At 48.0% G+C, this 20813-nt stretch overlaps 1 protein-coding gene across 1 annotated transcript in view; it reads left to right on the top strand.

Annotated features, from left to right (window-relative positions):
* Window positions 1-211: 211 nt before the first annotated feature.
* Window positions 212-20813, top strand: part of LOC135089421 (uncharacterized) — a 183930-nt gene continuing 163328 nt past the window's right edge. Inside the window, exon 1 of the mRNA XM_063984964.1 lies at window positions 212-537. The gene's annotated coding sequence lies outside the window, so the exon portion shown is untranslated. The remainder of the gene's footprint in view (window positions 538-20813) is intronic.

Raw genomic sequence — 20813 nt, 5'->3', positions numbered from 1 at the left:
AGCGAGCCGCGATTGGAAGGCACAGTCACTCTCTGCGTATGCGCTGCCGCTGTACGATGTATGTTTATATTTGATCAATTATGATGTGTTTTCACATATTCTTATCGTATATGTGCATGCGCATCCTAAAATCTACAAATGTAAAGAATGGAAACTAAATGTATCGGTAGGAAACGCGAAAACACAAAAAAGGCGCAGAATGCACGAATGCACTAGTATGCACAGTACAACAGTTTGGGCCGAGGCGCAGGCAGCGAGGCCAGAGGGCGGGCAGTACGAACATAACACGCGTTCCGTGCGGAGTGGGACGAGCACGTCCCTCGCTCGCGCGCTTCTTGACTGACATCTGACCAGTTTTAGTTGTTGGTGTCCGTGTTGAAGACTGTTGGTGTTGCACACTTATATATCACCTGTGATTGTTTGTGAGCTTGCAACTCATTGGCAAAGCAGTGCACAGTGAATTTTACGTTGGTTAGCGTGTTCCTGGACATACATGGAATAACACTGCACATGAAGAGAAGTTTCGCCCAGCACAAGGTAAGACTTGTACTTCTCGGCTTGACACGAAAGCCCACAGCCTACAGCCCACAACTGCCACACACCGTCACCACTCGTCATGCAGCGTCTAAGGAGAGAAAAAGAAAATAGAAAAAAGAAAGAGAAACTTAGAAGTCGTAACTTCGCTGGAGTTCAACTTTTACCTCATTTACATTTACACTCCGCCTTGGTGGTGCCGGAGTAAGGCCGCGTGAGGCCTCCCGCGTGCTGTGGCGGCAAGGGGCTCGAAGCGTGAGGCTCGGGAACATTGCCCGCTCATAAAAAAATAATAGGAAGAAAATGTTGGACTTAGTCTCTGGGCGATGTGAAGAAGAGTGTGGTGGTGATGTCATCCTCTTACACTAGAACTACAACTACGATGAGTGTTCATGCTACAACTACTGCTACTACGACAACTACCACTACATCCCCAGCAACAGAAAATACTTTTCTACTACTTTTACAACTTGTGACTACTTTTGCAACTTACGACTTCAACTTCTCACCACTACTAGTACGCCAAAGAAACAGTTACATATCAACACACTATCACACTCCACTGCACAAACACACACTCACACACTCAACCAGCCACTACTTTTTCACACAATCACTGTGGAATTGACCATCACCATCACTACTCCAAACAACCACCATTACCAGCACATTCCTCATTACACTGCCACTCGCCTCTAATGACATACAACACTTTCACCACAACTGCCACCGCCACAACTCCCGCCAGGCAGCCAGACCTTAACCCCATCGGAACTTATAACTCAACCTTCATTGGGACTTGAAATATGACTTCGAGCAATTACCTGTACTCATTCAAGTGAAATAGTGAATGTGTGAAAAAAAAATAATAATAATAAGTGGTATATTGTTTTAACTTAATTGTGACGTTTGCAAGTTGCTGTGGCTCCTGTTGCCTCTCACCTCACGACTTTCACCGAATACTCGTACGCGCGTGTGTGTCTGTGTCTGTGAGTGAGTGTGTGTGTAGTAATCCGTCATGTGCTGATCAGATAAACGTGACAAAGTAAAAGAAAAGAACGTAATGTGAAAGAATTGAGTGACATGAGACAGTGACGAAAAAGTATAAATATATATGATAGCGTATTAGTTTTCTTCCTAACACGTGTACGTATGAGCAAAAATATAACGTGTGGTGTGTAAGTATACGTGAAAATACTCGAAACTTGTAATTTTTTTCCCTCCCTCGTGCTCGGAACTTGAAGTGGCTAAAGTGATTGATCATATGTGACTATTTATTCGTGGGGAAGTTTTTTTCCACTCTGCTTACTAGGTGTCGATTCGATTATGAAATGTAAGCATAAGTCGTGCTGTGATGAGATTTACTTAGTCGTGATAGGTAAATCCCACCTCAGTGTTACGTCTCGAGTGTCGTGTTGCACACTTTGTCTCCACGCAGTAGGCTACAGTGATGCACGTAAAATATTCTGTGTGGCATTTACTACTTGGAATGATGTATTACTCTAATAATTTCAAAGTGCAAAATCTTCTCTGTATTCCTGATTGCAAGAAACCAAAGATGAAATACCGCCTGAGGCTCACGAATTGGTTGAAAGGAGAGGGATGAAAAAGTGAAACGTATTCGTGTATCCTTTGGCGACTAAGTAAAAGTTACATCATTTCCATAATCTCGCACGCACTTTTCAAAGGTGACGAGACATTCATAATTTTCGTGAATAATGGAAGGTAGAGTGAGTTAGGAAAGGTCTGAGTTGCTCTGACCCCACGCTAATGGTCTACGTGGTTTCCGACTCACGCGAAGTAGCAGTAAAACCAGCCAGTCCCTATTACACTCACTGATAAATATTCATCTCTGCACAGACCCTTTCTCAGTGAACGTGTGGCTCTGACTGAAGTGGAAGACCAGCAACCTATAGTGACTCACTCCAAGGAACGCGTGAAAGTAATTGAGAAGGTGAAGAAAGAACTATCGTGCTCAGAGTGTGAGAAAAAAATATATTAAGTACATAATGAAACTCTTGAATCGCTCCCTCAAAAAAAAAAAAAGAAAGAAAGAAAGAAAAGAGAAACTGGTCAAATTAAAGAAGAAATAGTTGTGTTGTGTGCAGTGCGTGTTCTTTGAGTTATGCAGCCAAAGTTTTGCCTCCCAAGAGTCATGTCTGTATGCATGGTTGTTTGATGGAAAAACCTAGTAAAAGTCAAGAAGATATTATCAGGTGATCCATGCGAAGTGTCAAGCTTGTATAAAGTGCCACTCTGCATGAGTCACTACCATTGAAAATCAGTAATACGTACATAGAGTAACTTGGGACCAAAGTGAAATTCGCGGACCCTCTCACATGTTAAGTGAAACCTGTCATTCCTGACATCTGCAGTTCTGTGTGTGGTGCCTCGACATAGACTAAGTAGTGTATCCACAAAGCTGCCATCAGTGTGGCCCTTTGGTTGCTATACGATGGCCAGGAATACCGACCGAACTTTGAATCACATCATTTCAAACTTAAAATAACTTTCAAAATGTCATTATCAGCCAACCATCCTAACTTCCCTGAAACTTAAATGTCAGAGGTGGTTTTGCACGACAGGGCGACTGGCCCAAGTTAAAATAATTCAGAATTTTGTTGCCTTTGTGGAAAAAGAGACGGATGAGAAAGTTCTACACAAACTTGGTGCGTTGAAACTTTAGTAGGAGAGATGAGCGGGAGCAGAGGAAATATAAAAGAAAGAACTTCATGTCAAAGTTCGCTCATCGTAACTTTTTGGTCGCAGTGTTCAAGAAAAATCAAGGAAGAGAAAGAGTGTGAGACGAAAGAAAATATATAAAACCAATAAAATTATGATCGTCACAACGCAAGGAAGGAGAAGGGGAGTGGAGTGAGCATCTTGTTGACCTTGGTGGTGACAGTGTATTTTCCCTCTCTCCATGTGCCAGTGATTCCCACCCTCTGCCCGCCCCCCGTAAAGAATTCTGGTCGTGACAATAAAAGCATGTTTCGTGTCGCATGGAGGAGAAGGAGCAGGAAACAAGTGGCCATCTGTCGTGAGCGTGGCTGGCCGGGCGGGAGTTGACCACGCCGGCCAGCAGCACAGCACCCTTGTCCAGCTGCCTGTGTGAGGTGTGGCGAACAACTGGAAACAAGCACCGACACCAACCACACTCCAGAGCGTAGCTTAAAGTTGATCATTCACTCGTAGTTCGTGGTTCAGGCAGGAGGCGTGGATCTGCGGGTTTCGCCTCCCTCTTTCCTCCCCGCCGAGGGAAATGCTCGCCTCGTATCAGAAAGTACTCATTAGGGGCTCGAATCTATAGCTGGGGTGGTACCAAAGGGAATTTCGTTCAGGGGGGGTAATATTCGTTGGATACTGGTGGCGTGGCGGCGGCGGCGGCGGCGGGGGAGGGAGATGCGCGCGTCGGCCTCGCCTCGTGGGCGGGCTGAGGCGGGGTTTGTGGGCGGTGGGCGGGGCGCATACTGGCTGATGGCACAGGGAAGGGGGAGCAGGTTGGTTTATTAGAGTAATTAATCGTTAAAGGTGATGGGAGGGGGGGGATTGGTTTTGCCCTAGAATCTCGTAATTAACAGTATGTGCGAGGTGGGAGGGACACTCAGGCTAGAGATAACACCCGGTGGTCAGTCTCGTGGCGAGATAACGAAATATGAGACTTTATGTGCGGCTTTAGTTTTCCACGGGCCTTTCGTATATCCTGCTGGAAAAGCCGTTGTAGCTCACCGCAAAGCCGAGCCGTGCACGGCCTGGCAGTCCGACACCCATCACTGCCGGCGGCCAATGCGAAGCTTCAACGCTCTCTGGGACAGCAAGGGTGGCGCCGCAGGGTATGGCGCCTCCTGCTGCAGCCATCCCCTCACGTGACCTCTGAACTTGTGGGCTGTTTCTCTCTCTCTCTCTCTCTCTCTCTCTCTCTCTCTCTCTCTCTCTCTCTCTCTCTCTCTCTCTCTCTCTCTCTCTCCTCTCTCTCTCACACACACACACACACACACACACACACACACACATGCTTGCTCACTCATTCGTTCACTCGTTCAATCTGAAATATCCACACATCCAGAGAGATAAATAGAGAGAGAGAGAGAAAAAGAGAGAGAGAGAGAGAGAGAGAGAGAGAGAGAGAGAGAGAGAGAGAGAGAGAGACCCTAAGAATACATGGCCGTGAGAGAGAAACCAGTTTGACAGGTTACTGAAGCATTCGGTTTAAGGAAGGATGGGAAATTGTATAAAATAATGATAAATATATGCATACATGAAATATTTTAAGGGCGTTGTTGATCACCTTACACCGCCCCGTGGCCTTGCCTCTCCCTTGCCTTGCCTCTCCCCGTCAGCCTCGGGAAAGACTCCTGCTCGAACGTCTTGCAGTTCAGCCAGTTTGTTTAAGTAATGTGAGTAAGAGTGAGGAAGTAAAAGTAAAAAATGCAGAATCAAATATAAGTATGTTTCAGTCAGATATTTCAGTTTTGTGTTTCCTCACGCATGAAAAGAATATTTAATCCATTTCGTATCCGTTTAGAAGTGAAAGTGTTGAGTCAGATACGTGTTATTTTGTTTTATTCAATATATTTGTTTACATTTTTTTGTGTGTGTATGTGTGGCTGAAGTTTGTTTGGGTGTTTCTTTTTTTTTATCTGCCTGTGCACACGTGCTTCCATCGGCATTTCAGTGAAAAACGAAAGGGAGAGGCGAGTCGGATGTTTGTCATGTTGGATTATCTATCTTTCCGCCCACATTCTCACTTTCCTTCAGCGACGAAGTTTCCTCTTTTTTCGCTGTCTTCATCTGAATGTCTTTCCTCGCCACGTTTTTCATTTTTGCCCCGCGACGTGTGGCATACATTTTCCCACTCTCCCCTTCCCCAGTTACTCTCCGTTTTCTCTCTCTTCCCACCTCCCCGCCGCAACCACTCTCTCTTTTTCTCCATTTTCTGTTCACTTTTCGTGCTTTCGTTCTGCATCCCTTTTTTTCAGGTCATACTCTGCTCTTTTCCTCTTTCCCTCCTCCCCTCCTCTCCTCCCTCTCCCTCCCTCGTGCATCCCTGTCTACCGCCCGCTCCCCTTCATTCCCTTGCCTGACTCCCCGCCTCCTCTTACTCTCCCAACCATTCTCTCTCTTTCTCTCACTCGCCTGTCCCCTCCCCTTTATTTTACAACTTGACCAGTCCTATGCATCTTCCTTTCACGCTGTCTTTAATATTCTTCGCCATGTCTTTTCTCCTTTATCCTCCTTCAGTTCGCTCTTCGCCACCTGCTTGCTTCCTTCCTTCCTCGGCCGCTTCTGCAACACTTAAGGGTAATAGAGAAAGATAATGCACATAATGTCGTCACGCCTCGGAGATCATATGATGTCTTTTTTTTTGCCTCGCTATTTTGTCTATTTCTTGCTGTGATTTACGTCTTAATGTGTTTCCTGGCTTGCGTGTTCTCGATCCTTTTTTTGGTCGTTGCTTTGTTTTCTTTCCTTGTGGCGATTCTACTTTTTTTTTTTATCCTTATTCTTCTTTCTTGCTTTTCTTTGACTTTTTTTTTTGTTCTCTCTCTCTCTCTCAAGATAATGTGTGTATTCTTAGTGATTTGGACTCTCTCTCTCTCTCTCTCTCTCTCTCTCTCTCTCTCTCTCTCTCTCTCTCTCTCTCTCTCTCTCTCTCTCTCTCTCTCTCTCTCTCTCTCTCTCTCTCTCTCCTCGATACTGTACCTTTAAGTGTACCCAAACAATCCTCTTTCTCTCTCTCTCTCTCTCTCTCTCCTCTCTCTCTCTCTCTCTCTCTCTCTCTCTCTCTCTCTCTCTCTCTCTCTCTCTCTATCTATCTATCTATCTATCTATCTATCTATCTATCTATCTATCTATCTCTCTCACACACACACACACATACACACACACACACACACACACACACAATCTCCCCTCCTCGACTCTCAGCAGTGTTCCCTCCGTAGAAAAGGGGAGGAGTGTCGGGGACGAAGGTCTTATGAATGGAGGTGAGGGCGGCGAGCAGCAGCAGCCCTCATTGAATGGGAGGATGAAGTGTGTGAGAGGCAGTAAAGGAGAAAAGGGAGGAGTGAGTGAGGCAACATAGGTGCATGAGTGGAATGACCTCACGTGGGGGAGAGAGAGAGAGAGAGAGAGAGAGAGAGAGAGAGAGAGAGAGAGAGAGAGAGAGAGAGAGAGAGAGAGAGAGAGAGAGAGGTGTTAATGATCTCAGTATGTTAACCCGGGAAAGCATTTTTGAGATTCACGTGTTCCTGCGGGAAATAATAAGTGGAATGGCAGGATGTAAGGAACGTTTCCTAGCAGCGAGGAGTCCGTGGTGATCGTTGCATTTAGTCTCGTCGGTCATACATCACTGACGCCCAGCCGGAATTACCTAAAGCATAATGTGCACGGCGGCAAATTTTGGATATGCGCGGTCGTCTGTCTGTCTGTCTGTTTGCCTGCCTGCCTGTCTGCTCCTGTCCCTCTTCCTCTCCAACTGACTGCATAATGACGGCAACTCTCACGCATGCGCCGCCGGACATTAGCATACATTTTTACACGTCGCCGTAATTACATTCGTGACAGCTGCTTATGAAGAGTTGCCAGCACGGGACAGGAATGTTCGCTGCGGTAAGGATCCGTGTCTCTCGTTTTCCGTTTCCCGCTCGCGATGACTCTGCACCTCCTACACCTCTGACGCTCAACACCCTTAGGTATCCTCTCCGGTGTTGTTTTTTCGATAGCGACACCATGAATTGACTCTTCTCTTTTATGGGTCTGCGTATAGTGGTTTGCGATGTTAGCGATGGCTTATGTCTCATTTCATATCTGTCTGTTCCGCGTTTCGTCCAGGTGAGGGAAAGATGCCTGAGGGTTCCATTAAGTTGTAAATTAGCGCCAAAGAGGGAGGGAGAGACAGCCTTCCCAGGTGTCATTAAAGCTTCCATGTCTGCTTCCCCCTACGCGACTCTGACCCCTCGAGACCTTACTCCTGGTGTTGGTGGTGGTGATGGTGATGGTGGTTCAAACTAGCGTTCTGGCGTCGTGGGCAATAGTAAGTTGCGGACTGAATGTAGATATAAGAAGTAGGAATGATGCGGCGGTTTATAACTTGAGGTACAAAAGTTCATTGTTAAGTGGAGGACCGCCAGAGTAATGATGGTGGCGAGGGCCGCTGTGGTAGGGTAATGTGGGTGGTGACAACGGAACGGTAGCTGTGGCCGTGGTGGTGGTGATGGTGGCGGTAGTGGCAGTAGCAAATTGCTCCTTTGTTACTGAGCCGAGGATGAGTCTTCTTCCTTCCGGCCGTGTCCATTCCCGCCACCCGCGTCCAAATTACTGTGTCGTCCAGCAAACTGTACAGTGCCTCCCTCCACGCTGTGCGCCCCATATGACCACCAGCGCATGCCTGTCTCCCTCTCCCCCAACAAAAACTCAAAACACTACCTCTTCTTACCCCGCTCCCGCCACCAACTTCCCCAGTCCTCTCTGTAGCAGTATGCAGCCCGCCAGCAACCCCTGCGTCCCAATCCTTGCCTTCACCCGACGCGTATGCAGCTCATGTCTTTGGTGAAATACTTAGGCACCACCTCTCCCTGTTCCCCGCTGTGCCCGCGGTGCCCTGCGGTGCTAAATAAGACGCGACCCTCGAACAGCTGCGGTGTGAGGTTAGCAGTACCGCGCTTCCCTCCGTGACGGACGAGGCACGAACCCAGCCCAACCCGCTGTGCTCGCACGTCACGCCGCCCATGATAGCATGGCAACAATCCACTGAGAAGTTTATTAAATGATCACAACCCGTTGAACTTAAAAGTATAAGGAAGATTTTTTCCCACTCTTCAGACAAATAAATGGCAGAGGTTATAAACTTTAATCGGGTCGTTTTTCTGTACTTCCATCATTATCCCTTCCCATCCTATCTTATTCAACCTTGTACGTAACCAAGTAGTAGCAATGAACTAATGAACAGGCAGCATACTTGAGAAAATTTGAATATGGCGTAAATGAACACCCTCCATCTTTCTTCAACTCCAGGCGTTCAGCGAAGTTTAGCGTGTCAGACATTTTTTCCACATCTTTACTGCGTCTAAATTGAAGAGAAGAGGAGACGTTCGTGCTTATAGGGAGCGCGGGAATGAAGGAAGGGACGTGCGGTGGCTCTACAGAGGAAGAGGAGGAGGAGGAAGAGCCAGGTAGAGCACATTCCTCTGGGGTTGAGGGACTCTAGTAGGTGGCGGGTCTGGCGAGCTTCCTAAAAGAGGCAGCAGGAAACAGGAAGTAGAGGCTCGGATTACGAGAGCTGGACGACCAAGAGGCACAGCGGCAGCCCTACATGGTCACACGCGCCTCCCCGCTGTCCCTCGCCACCCTCTCTACTCCTGTTCGTCCTCGTCCTCCTCTTTCTTCCTTGTCCTCGTCCTTGATCCTCCTCGTCTTCCTCCTTTCTCTCTCTCTCTCTCTCTCTCTCTCTCTCTCTCTCTCTCTCTCTCTCTCTCTCTCTCTCTCTCTCTCTCTCTCTCTCTCTCTCTTCTAGTAGTCAAGTCTAGTGTATGCACATTGTACGCGTCTAGGTATGTTCTGCTGATCTCATGTAGTGACGAGACAAAATTCAAACACGAAACTATTTTTTCCCAGTGCAGGAAGTTAATTTGACCTTTTCACCCTTAGCTGTTAGAGAGAGAGAGAGAGAGAGAGAGAGAGAGAGAGAGAGAGAGAGAGAGAGAGAGAGAGAGAGAGAGAGATAGAGAGAGAGAGCAGATGTAACAGTAGCAGCAGTAGTAGTAATAGTACTTGTGGTGGTGGTGGTGGTAGTACTTATCAGAGCCCCAAGTCTCAGAACCTCGTCTTTGCAGCAGGGCACCCGTGGCTTCGCTCCGGGCCGTGGTGGTGGTGGTTGTGGATGAACAGTGATAGTACCTCGAGGGCAAGATTCAAAGACTATCAAGGGTAATGAGAGAGAGAGAGAGAGAGAGAGAGAGAGAGAGAGAGAGAGAGAGAGAGAGAGAGAGAGAGAGAGAGAGAGAGAGAGAGAGAGACTACAACGGGCACTGCCATTCTGTCTTCCAAAACCCGGACTGAGCGATGTGGTGGGCAGACTGACGGTGGAGTCTTGGACGCCAGGCACACCCAGGACCTCAACAGGGGCATGATAGCACCAACAGAAGTAACCCATGGGTACCTTAATGTCCTCAATACTTTCTTTAGAGGGTGACGTCTATAGTTTCAATAGGAAAGGCAAAAAGGAAAACGTTCGTGCGTGAGTGCAGGCGGGCGTTCCTGTTTGCATCTGGCGTGGGGTAGTAGGAGGAGAGGGGGCTGCTGGGAAGAAGGATGGGCGTGGCAGGGGCGGGGAAGAGAGAGGGAGAGGCCTGGCGGTGGTGGTTCCCGACACTTCCGTCCTCCCGATGTGGCCACCTGCAGCCATACGACACGGATGTTGACCCTCACGCTCGCCCGCTCGCCCGCCCACCCACGTCACGCGCCCGCACGCCTGCACGCTCTTTATATGTTACCACTTAGGCAGCAAAACGTGAAGTTAAGGAAAAACCGCCATCTGTCTCTTCCTCTCCCTCAGCTCAGCGAGACTTTTTTTTTTCTTTCTTTTTTTTTTTACGCTCGCTGTAAGTTTATTTTTCTTTACATTTACTCCTTGTTAGGCTCAAAGTAAAGATCAAAAGTCCACTCCTCGTCATTAGTCACCTTCCTCCGCTTACCTTCTGTCTCTTGTGAGATGAAAAGAAGTTAGATAAATACATTAGTTTAACGCGTAGCTCACATTTTAGGCTGATAGAAAAAAATGTCAAGTTAATTGCAGAAGAAAATAAATAATGTGTGTGTGTGTGAGAGAGAGAGAGAGAGAGAGAGAGAGAGAGAGAGAGAGAGAGAGAGAGAGGGGGGGGAGGGAGGGAGGGAGGGAGTACTATAGTAGCAGCAATAGTTACACTCACCAACTCTACCACAGTCTCTTCCTCTCCTCCCTCCCTCGTTCTCCCTGTCTCCTTCCCCCTGTAGTGTCAGTGCTAGGAGAGGGGATGGGAGGGGGGGAAGGGGAGGGTGCGTATAACGTTGTGAAACTCTGCACTGTCTCTGGCGTACGGTGGGGAGAAGGGAGAGAGGGTGGGGGGGGTAATGGTAAGGAGAGGAGGCGAGGAAGACTGTCTTGCTGTTCCAGTGGAGTAATTTAAGAGAAAGTTGGGTCGTTAGTTACAATATGCGTAGTTGTGTCGTTAGCGAGGCGAGGCGTGCGCTCTGCTGAGTTTCGGGACGGAGGGGGACGGGGAGGGAGTAGGGGGAGGCCGGAAATGATAGGTGACGGTCTGTTTATGCCGCCTGCTGAGGTCTCGCGCTGTTTGTATGGGAGAGAAAGGGGCAGGGAGGTTAGGGGAAGGGACGGGAGGGGGGAGTACTAGTGGTGACGTTGTAGTCTTGGTGGTGATAGTTGTGGCAATGTAATGGTGTTGTTATGGTGGTGTCCTATATTATTGAGGCAATTGCTGTAGTAGTAGTAGTAGTATTAGTAGTAGTAGTAGTAGTAGTAGTAGTAGTAGTACTGGTGGTGATAGTGGTGGTGGTGTTGATGGTGATGGTGGTCAGTGTAATTATCGTACTAGTAGTAGTAGTAGTAGTAGTACCAGTACTAGTAGTAGTAGTAGTAGTTGTTGTTGTTGTTGTTGTTGTTGTTATTGTTGTTGTTTTAATGGTGTTAGTAGTAGCAGTAATAATAGTAGTAGTAACTGTTGTTGTTGTTGTTGTTGTAATGATAGTAGTGGTAGTTGTGTTTTTTGTTGTCTCTGCTGCTGCTGTTGTAGTCAGTGTAATCATTTTGGTGTTGTAGTGATAGTGCACGTCCTGTATAGACAAGTATGTTTGGTAGTTATAACTGTGGTAGGTCGTTTTAGAGGTTGTTAAAATATTTTTGATGTTGTGATAATGTAGCGTGCGTGCAGTAATCGCGTAACATATGGCAGGTATGCGTGGCAGGGCCAGGTGTTGTGGTAGTAAGATTTGATGCAGTGGAAGTAAACTTGTATGTCATTTCGCAGCCGTGGTCCTTTGTGAGCGCGGCAGTGTAATTCCTGTTCTGCTACGTGTAATTCCGTCGCGTGTGGCCGGATGATAATTATTCCGTAATGACCACCGTTACCAGTCCTTTGTTTGCGAGGCACGTGATGAAAACCGTGACTTTATTACGTCTCAAATCATTACTTATCAGCCGTACATTCCTGTTGTAAAGTTTAACAGCTAAGCCTAACTAAACATGAACTGGGCGTTGAGAAAGCTATGACTGGCTTGGGGTGGACGCGCACAGGCACCAGGGAGACCTTGGGCCAGAGACTTGGCTGCTGCTCTAACCTCTTGGTGCAGCTGCGTCTCTCTTCCTTGAGTGCCCGAGACGCTCAGAAAGTTTATCTTAGGCCGCGACCACTGCCAAGGAAAAGATGGCGAGTGTGGCGTTGAAGTCTCCTCCCCCGCTCTGCTGCCTCGCTACCCCTTCCCCCTTCCCTCTCCACATCTCCCTCCGGTGTGGGGTGAAGGGGCGGCTTAGTCCTCCTCCAGCGCGGTGTGACGGGGTGATGATTGCCTGTGTTTTGGCCCGTGGACTGACGAGGGCGTGATTGGCAGGGGGAGAAGAGGGTCGCGGCGTGGCGGTGAATGGGTGTCATTAGCCCTCCCAGGCACTGCTCGGAACGCGTAAGCAAAAACTAGCCGTTCTAGAAATCCATAGTCGGATGTGAAATACGGATAGGCAAGTCCTTAGGATTTACCCTTTTTCCCCCCCACTTCCCCTTCCCCCTCTTCCTTTTCCCCCCATCCGCCTCCTACCACCACTCCTACTCTTCCTCTTCACATATTCCTTACGACACATCACGGATTATTTAGCCAAGTTTTTAATAGCCTATCAGCTCAGTTTCTTCACGACTCACAAACTCGAGTTGATGAGAGAAACTTTCTTTACATTCTCGGGTGTATCTCAATCCGGAGACTGTTATTAAATCTGGGCGGCTGTGGGCCAGGGAAAGATAGTAGGAGGAGAGGGAGAAGGGAGGGAGGGAAGGGCTTCCTGTAGTAGTCCTGGCGGGAGTTGAAGAGGCTCCCTTTGCGCTGCTGGGCGTGACGGGCGCCGCGGCGAGTAGCAAAGCAACACTAGGGAAGGAGGGAGGGACTGAGGTATAGGGTGCTCGCTGGTCTGCCTCCACTCACTCACTCACTCACTCGCTGGTTGGCTGGCTGGCCCTCACGTCCCTCCGTTACTGCTTGGACCTCCGCCAGCCAACACGCTCCTCACCCTCGACTCACTGTTGCTGCATCACCCTGTCGTGGCTCCGTCAACACCCTTCACCCTCCACGTCCGTCCTCTCTCTCTCTCTCTCTCTCTCTCTCTCTCTCTCTCTCTCTCTCTCTCTCTCTCTCTCTCTCTCTCTCTCTCTCTCTCTCTCTCTCTCTCTCTTCCTCCCTCCTTCCTTCTTTCTGACTCCCTCCCAACACCCACCAGACCCGACTTACCATCGCAGCCACACACTCACCACCCTCAGCTCGGCCTGGCTGTAGCACATTCCTTTCCCTCAACCCGCACAGCTACATATCATATTAATAGGAAGTTCCACTGATATTCAAGACACACCGCAAAGTCAGTAAAGAGAACTCGCGAAAAAAAAATATATATAGAAGCATAGAAAAAAAAGGACCGCAAAGGGCCAGCTGTCTGTGACCACAATAAAACCCGGGGGAAAAAAGAAAGGAGAAAAAAAGCGAGGGAAAGTAGGCATCACCACAAGAAAAGGAACATGGCCCATCACGCTTTTGTCACCATCACCATAACGACGCCACCACCACCACCACCACCACCACCACCACCGTCATACCATCATTACCATCAGCATCGCCATCCGGAGAGCCGGCAACAACAATAACATCTACAGTAACAACAACAGCAGCAGCACCCCGGGCAACGTGCGTCGTGTAGTAGCGGAGGCAGGGGTTGGCAGGGTCGCTGTATATAAATATAGACTAAGTTTTGTGAATGGGCACCTTCCGCTCCTAGGGTCTGACGCCGCTTTGCCTCCTCCTCCTCCTCCGCCTCCTCTTCCTCTTCCTCCTCTTCTTCCTCCTCTTTTTTCCCAATGCCTTCTTTCGTTTTCCTGTTGCTTCACCTTCTTTGTAGTAGCCTCTTTCACGTACTGTCCAGTTCGCGGTAAGGCTTCTTCCTGCCAGTGCTGTATCGCTCTTGAAGGAAGTTTGGTCACAACACACAACTACCTTTCCTGCCTTTCAGCAGGACTCAGTGAGGCGAGAACAGGAGGCAAAGGACGAGACCTGCACGAAAAAGGGAAAGGTGTTTGTTATCATTGTTCCTTCTTTGTTATTTTTTGTTCTAGCGGCTGTTATGTCGAGATTTCGAAAGAGTGGGACTGCGATGAGTGGAGACAAAGAGGAAAATGAAGCGTGTTTGAGACAATAGGGGGGGAAGTGAGGGATGGCCTCCGTTGTGCAATGGTAGACAGACACGGCTCCAAATTCTCCATTGTGTCCGCACTTATTCTAATGCCGGTCTACTCTTTTTGTGGATCTACCGAGTACTCGCAGGTTGCTTTTTGTTGTTCTTCACCCCTTGCAGGGCGAGAGATGGAGGGGGAAGGAAGGAGAAGGAAGGGAGAAAGTGTTCCCTCACCATCGCGAATGTTTCACTCAGCGACAGACAAAAAAGTAGCATCGTGACTCTTGTTCCTCACTAAGTTTTAAAAAATGTATATCACTAACACTTCATATACGTAGACTGGCGGGTGTGTGCGTGCATTCTTGAGACTTGTTACCGGGAAGACGACTCGCGACTGAAATGAACCCAAAACTGACGCCTCCATGGTAAATTAACAAAGATGGAACAGCGAAAGAACATGCACGTGATACAGATGAGCCCTGGCGGCGGTGGTGGGGGCGCCCGCGACCACACACACCACACCGAGCGGTCGGCGGGTTGCTGGGAGGCGAGAGGTCAAGCGTTTGCCCTCCTATGGGCCAGTGAGGTTACCGGATGCTGCCCAGCGCTTGATGAGGCTGTTTACAAAGACAGTCGGAATGGACTTGTAATTACCTAGGACTCAGGTGTTTCTCCCACAGTCTGGAAGGGTTACCTTTCCCTCCATCTCTCTCCTCCACCACCTGAGTCCTGAAGGAAAGGATCATAGAGCGACGAAAGAGGGTGAAGGAGTGAGTTGCTGAAGAAAGTCAGAGAGAAAAGAAGAGGGAGGAGGAGGATGCAGGTTACGTGGAAGGACCAGCGACCTTTGTTGGCACATCAAACCGCTCGGAGTTGAAGGCAGAGGAAGTCATAAGGATAATGACAGCGAGAGTAGAAAGAAAACACAAATACCGAGAATATCTAATCCAATAGCCACCGAGAGGCACCAGGAGTGGCAACACAACAGAGAGGGCCGCCGCTCCTCGCCCGCCACCACCCAAACCAATCCTGTGCCGGCGACTCCCTCGGTGTGAAGTCTTAGTCAACAGATGATGTCAACAAATCAATATGCAACGACGGAAAGCGATCTGGAGGCAGCGGCCTGCAATGCGTCTCCCCACCACACGGGATTCGTCCGTCTGTCTGTCCGTGTGTGTGTCTGCATTCCTCCCTCCTTCCTCTTGTGTTCCCTCACGCTCCTCCAAACCCGCGATGGTCATGGCTGTGGCCGGGAAAGAAGGAGGAAGGAAAGAAGGATGTGTAATGGAATGAGGAAGAATAATATTAACAGTGAGAGGTCAAGGGAGGAAAAAAAAATAATGAGGAAGAGGCGCAGGAGATGAAGGAGAAGGAATGGGAGTAGCGGGAAGGAAACAGTGAGGGAGGGTTATCAGCCGGTGATGGGCAGGAGGGGAAGGACTGAGGTAAAGCTCCCCCTTCGGCTTCCTTCTCCTCACCTTGGCGGATTTTATTGCCTTGTGAATCCTTAATCGCTCGTCCTTCCTTCCCATCACAACACACTCGTTCCACACCAGTTTTTTTTTTTTTATGTGTGTGTGTGTGTGTGTGTGTGTGTGTGTGTGTGTGTGTGTGTGTTACTCCTTTTCACCTAGTCATCTTGTTGCGCTGTAAGATATTTTTTCTTGAACTTTTATTGCTTTCGAACTGCTTACGAATGTTTTTTAGTTATGACCATTGATCTCTCTCTCTCTCTCTCTCTCTCTCTCTCTCTCTCTCTCTCTCTCTCTCTCTCTCTCTCGCTCTCTCTCTCTCTCTCTCTCTCTCTCTCTCTCTCTCTCTCTCTCTCTCTCTAACCTTGTCTATATTAAGAAGTTCTCGTCCTCGTCCTCCTTCTGCTTTGCCCTTAGTTCCATCATGCCGTGTCATCATTTTTTTGTTACATCAGCTTAGATCAAGAAAAAGAGAAGGAAAACCATGAGAGAGAGAGAGAGAGAGAGAGAGAGAGAGAGAGAGAGAGGAGAGAGAGAGAGAAGAAGAGAGAGAGAGAGAGTAGTAGCGTCGGTGGCTGAGTAGTATTTATATCGTCATTTGCCATTCCCAGAACCCTATACATACGCAGTCGATGTTTTCTAATGTTTTCCTTCCTCCTCGGATAACTGCGGTAACTTGTATTAATTATCCATCCTTTTGTATGCGCCTTTAATTTACTCTATTTTTCTTTTATTTTTCTCGCTCAGAATTATATAGTCAGTTTTTTTTTGTTCTGTACATTGACACACACACACACACACACACACACACACACACACACATCACACATCAAGACGTATATTTGCACCTCGTCGAAACTTGAGTACCGAATCCTTTATCTCAAATTGGAAACTATTGGACTGGCGGCCGTGTCTTAGGAAGTTTGTTGATTGGCCTCACCGCCTCGACTACTATGCGAGGTGATGGTGGCGGTGGTGGTGGTGGTGGTGGCGGCGGTAGTGGTGGTAATGCGGGAGGGTGAGGGTGGGAGAGGAGAGAAAGGAGTCTACAGTAGAATTGTGTAGGATAAATGCCGGTTTCGCTCTCTCACCACGACTATTTTTCAAAGGCTACAGAGACGTGATTAGCCAGATTTTCAAGAGTGTTTCTCCTGTTAGTAATGTAGAAATTTTGTTAATCTATCACTGGAACCATGAAAACGCCCTTAAAAACGAGTTTCATTTCAACTAGAGTCTTTTGAATGTGGTGGAGTGCGGTAGAAAGTGTTTCAGAATATGGTACAATTCTGGAGTCTGTACTGGTGGCGGTGCTAGTGGTGATGGTGAAGTGAGGGGGATGTTCTGGCAGGGGGATAAGGAAAGGAGAGGTGGCACAGCTGTATCTGATGAAGTTATGGTGACGAGTAAATGAGGGGGATGGCGGTCTATGTGTTCTTACCACCCCAACGGAAAAGTCTCCGCCAGCTTGGGTATTCCTGTTTTGGTTTTGTTTGCTCACCATGTTGTATTTCCCGATTAGTTTCCATGTTAACTTGAATGGCTGTGTAAGGTTAGCGGGGATGCTGTGAGGGAAAACTTGTGAGTGAGTCTGGCGTTGGGTTAGTTGGTGTGTGAGTGAGTGAGTGAGTGAGGGGAAGGAGTGAGGAGTCAATCAGGGACGTCCCCTTATTCATGAGTCTGCTCTTAACACAGACCGGATGGGAGTTATATCACTGATGTGTGTTGTTGCTTCTGTGCAGCCGCCAAGGCTAACATTCTCTCTCTCTCTCTCTCTCTCTCTCTCTCTCTCTCTCTCTCTCTCTCTCTCTCTCTCTCTCTCTCTCTCTCGCCCGTACGCACTTGGAACCTAAACTATAATACAACTCGTGTACGTTCGCATTTCTGTATTGATTCTACATTAGGGAGACACGCAAGTCCTGCCTTGCATATCGCGTCTCAGTAAGGGTCAAACACGTCCCTGAGCGATGGCTGGCACCGCGGTATAGATCACAGCACCAGCAGGAGGAGGAACACGGCAGCGACGACGACGAGATGGCGAGGGTCGGCCAAGACATGGAGGTCCGTCATCCCGGCTCCCGGTGACAACTATTTACTAGCTGACGTCACTGCCTCACCGAGGAAGCCTGTGAAGCCAGACGGTAGATGACGCCACCGGCACATAAAAAAAAAAAAAGAATAAAGTGTGACCTGGCAACCGACGCCTCATGCACAACATTCCCTCGCTTGGCTTGTCCGTCTCTCTCTCTCTCTCTCTCTCTCTCTCTCTCTCTCTCTCTCTCTCTCTCTCTCTCTCTCTCTCTCTCCTCCTCCTCCTCCACGGTTGTTATCGGAAGGAGGCGTGTCTCCGGTGCGTCCCGTCAAGGTGGGTCACTCCCTCGTGGTGGTGATTTGCAGGTACCCATGGGCGTTCCCCCGAGGGGCAAGAAGTGACGAGCAAATGGAAGGAAAAGAGCCACGTTTACGCATCTTATTCGGAAGAGGGAGCAGTTATGGGAGGGGGACGGAAGAGCTGCAGTTCCTCTAGTGAGTCGTGGTTCGTGGTATGGCGGGGTGGTGGTGGTTAGTTTGGGTATTTCCGTGTACATAAAAGTGTGTTCCCTTAATTATCAGTTTCACCGCCGGATTTATATCGTTTTACGTGTTTCATTGTATTTGTTTGTTCATGAGTATTTTTTCCGAATAGCTACAATTAACGAAAACCTTATGGCTTGAGTTTACGTATAAGAGTCACGTTTCTCCTCCTTCTCCCCCTCCTCCTCCTCCTCCTCGCTTCATTCACAGTACTTCACCACACCCGCCACTACTACTTCAACCGTCAGAGTCACAACCTTAATAGCAGCGTCGCACACACACACACACACACACACACACACACACACACACACACACACACCATATAACACACGCAGAGAGGGACTTCGAGCCTCACTGCTAATCGAACGAGATCTCTAGGACGAGCCATAAAACTGGTTGGGAAAGATTTGCGAAGAGCTCCGCGCCGTAACATAAGAGCAGGTTTCCGGGTAGGCCCTTGGACGGTTGTTTACAAGTCTGCAGGCGCTGCTAATTGCCGTTAGTTATGTGTTAATTAACAGGCTGGAAGAACTACCTCGCCGCCGCCGCCTCCACTGTTGGGGGATCTATGGGACCTTGGCAAAAAGTGTCCGGATGTTCTGGGCGGTGCAGGGGAGGGACTGTCGATGTCTTGCTCCGCTGGTGCTGATTGCCGGCAGCACCGCGGCGCCTCTCTCTCTCTCACTGGACGTCTCTGATCATGTTAGAGGAAGCACCAGCAGTAGCAGCAACAGTAGTAGTAGTAGTAGTAGAAGTAGTAGTAGCAGTAGTAGTAGTAGTAGTAGTAGTAGTAGCAGTAGTAGTAGTAGTGGTGGTGGTGGTAGTAGTTATAGTAGTAAGGATGTTGGTCATGTTATGTAACTAGTAGAAGTAATAGTGGTAACAGTAGTAGTAATATGAGTGTTAGTACTGTAGTGGTAACGGTGGAGTACGCAGTAGGAGGAGCAGCGGTAGTTGTAGCAGCTCATTCTCATTTCGCTTTTACGTGCCTTGCGTAATGAGGCAGGTGCAGCCATTCCCTGTGGTTCCGCTACCCTCCTCAACCACAAGTTTCGAGACACTGGTTTGTTTTTAGGTGTATATCACGTCAGATTTATATCACCTTTTTCCCAGTCGCTCTTTTGATGGGACACCAAGCCGGAAACTACGAACGAAACGACTCTCTTTAGATAATTTTCCAGTAGTCACCACAGGAATCACTTAGCGCGCATGTGTGTGTATGAAATTACCAGTCTTTTCTCCTTGTTTTCTATTTTGTTGGTGTGTCTTTTTTTCTTTTTTTTTCTTTTTTTTTCTCTTACCGTGGCACTCTGCGGGTTAACTCTGTTTGCACGAGTGAAGCCTGAGTAGTGCTGCTTATAGGTGCACTTTGTTGCCACCTCCAATGTTACCTATTGCTCTACTCTAGAAACCATATTACTCCGGGGTCCGGGGTAGAAACCTTATTATAAGCTCAACTTTCCGCAGAAACCATATAACGCATGCATACATACATACGTTCAAAAAAATAAAATAAATAAATAAAACAATAGCGAGGCACAACAGTAGTTCCGCCCCTGGGACGAGGAGGAGGTGGTTTTCAGCGCCACGCCGGGTTCGGGTAAAGAAAGTGGCGAGCAAAACAGGCCATCGCTCACGACAAAGACGGTGTTTTTGTGTTACAGCCGACCAAAACACGGCATCAAACACGCCCTCCGTGCCGACACTCGTCCCGCCCTCATCTCGCTGGGCCTGTGCATCTAAGGCGAATAGAGTCCTTACAGTGAGGTAAATCCACCAGAGGATCGGCCTTACGAACACCTGTGGCGCAACACTATGTTTCCTCCACTTCTTCGGTTTTGTAAGAAGCATTTGGTTTGAAATTTGACGTCTTGTTTTACTCTGCTCGACCTTTTTTCTCCCGAAAGTTTTGTCTGTGACTTTCACAATCACTTTTTTCTCTCCGTCAAAACAGCTTCCATCGATCTCCTCTGTGTTCAGGTGTTTTCCATTGCCGAAGCTCAGAGAAGACTTTTCTCCTTCTTTTTTCTTCTTTTCTTTTTTTTTTCTTTTTTTCTCCGGCGGAGTTATGAATATTAGCCGGATGTTTTACACTTTGGCGTAAATATTTTTGCACTCTTGGCATTCTCGCCCTCAATTACTTTACTTTGTTCCTCACTTTCTTCCCACCTGCTTGGAAAAAAAAAAACTCAGGAGGAGAAGGAGGATGGGAGAGGGGGAGAGGAGGAGCTTGAGTGGCTCTTGTCATGGAGGAATTAATGACTCTTGAGGCTTCACATTTTTTTTGTTTTTCGAACCTGATTGACGAATAAACAGCGCTGAACTAAAGCCTTCCTCTATGTGTGGCGAAAATCTCATTTACCTCCAAGGATTTGAAAAAAAAAAAAAAAAAAAAAAGAAAGGTGAATGGGATAAATAAGGATGAAATAAAATAATGTGTCAGTCACCATAGTTTTTATATGTATCTGAAAGCCCGCAAGTTGTGTTTTAAATCGCTGTTGTTGTCTTTGTGAGGCGTTGTTTTTGTTGTTATTTTTCTGTTTTATAATGCAACAGAATTTCCTACGACTTCCTGGTTGATCTTGCCTCACCTCCCTCCATGTTTGTGGTTTACAGTAATACCGAAAGACTCGTACTTCTCCGTGATGACGCGTAATCCTGTTGTTTACGCCGCTCAACCAAACCACTTGATTTACAGCTCTTATGAAACGTCCGCTAATCAGACCCGAGGCACCATAACAATCAACCTCATTTTACTACGACTTTCACCCAACTAAAACCAACTCTTCCTGTCCCCCTCTCCCCCACCACACCTC

Source organism: Scylla paramamosain, chromosome 3, assembly GCF_035594125.1.
Source record: "Scylla paramamosain isolate STU-SP2022 chromosome 3, ASM3559412v1, whole genome shotgun sequence".
NCBI classification, from domain to species: Eukaryota; Metazoa; Arthropoda; class Malacostraca; order Decapoda; family Portunidae; genus Scylla; species Scylla paramamosain.
Note: the sequence above shows the minus strand (reverse complement) of the source record. Positions and strands in the feature narration are given on the sequence as shown.